This window comes from Cebus imitator, unplaced genomic scaffold (assembly GCF_001604975.1).
Source record: "Cebus imitator isolate Cc_AM_T3 unplaced genomic scaffold, Cebus_imitator-1.0 Scaffold216, whole genome shotgun sequence".
NCBI classification, from domain to species: Eukaryota; Metazoa; Chordata; class Mammalia; order Primates; family Cebidae; genus Cebus; species Cebus imitator.
Window position 1 is genome coordinate 3,563,557 of NW_016107531.1, and position 986 is coordinate 3,564,542.

Consider the following 986-nt stretch of genomic DNA (forward strand, 5'->3'; position numbering starts at 1 on the left):
AAAAAAAAAAAAAAGTGGGCCGGGCATGGTGGCTGACGCCTGTAATCCTAGCACTTTGGGAGGCCAAGGCAGGTGCATTGCCTGGGGTCAGGAGTTCGAGACCAGCCTGCTAACATGGTGAAACCCGTCTCTACTAAAAATCCAAAAAGGAGCTCGGCCTGATGGCGGGTGCCGGTAATCCCAGCTATTCTGGAGGCTGAAGCGGTAGAATCGCTTGAACTCTGGGGGGTGGAGGTTGCTGTCAGCCGAAATCCGCCACTTTCGCTCATAAAAGCATAAGAGCGAAACTCAGTCTGAAGGGGAGGAGGGGGCGGGGGTATAACAGTTAACGCTTTCAGTTACAATGATTGCTAACGGTTTCAGAAGGGGAGAGCTGAGCATGCAATCTGCTTGCGCAGTCTTCAGGCCTGCTCAAGATTTGGTGGTTTACATTCCATAATTGCCATTTGTAATTATGGCAGGTGCCTGTAATCCCAGAGACTTGGGAGGCTGAGGCAGGAGAATCACTTGAACCCGGGAATGAAGGTTGCAGTAAGCCAAGGTCGCGCCACTGCACTCCAGCCTGGGTGACAGAGCGAGACTCTCAAAGATTTCTATCACATAGTTGTGGTGGGGAATACATGAGATAATGTAAATAAAAGTGCTCAGCACCCAGCAGCTGGAACAGAGTTCTCTGTCAAGGGTAAAGCTATTCCTGACTATAAATGAACTGTGTCTCTAGACGTGTTCATCCACATTATCTTTTATTTAGTTCATAACCATAGGTTCTCTATGTCTTTGCTGAAAATGGAGAGGTGGCTCTCTTATGTCTACGTTTCAAAGAACTCCAGTCTCTGATTAGAAAAAAGAGCTCCTGGAGTATAGCGCTATGGTAGCTTAGTGGAAAAGGTCAAACATACTTGGGTTAAAAATGCAGGCTGCAGGCCAGGTGCGGTGGCTCATGCCTGTAATCCCAGCACTTTGGGAGGCCGAGGCGGGTGGATCAC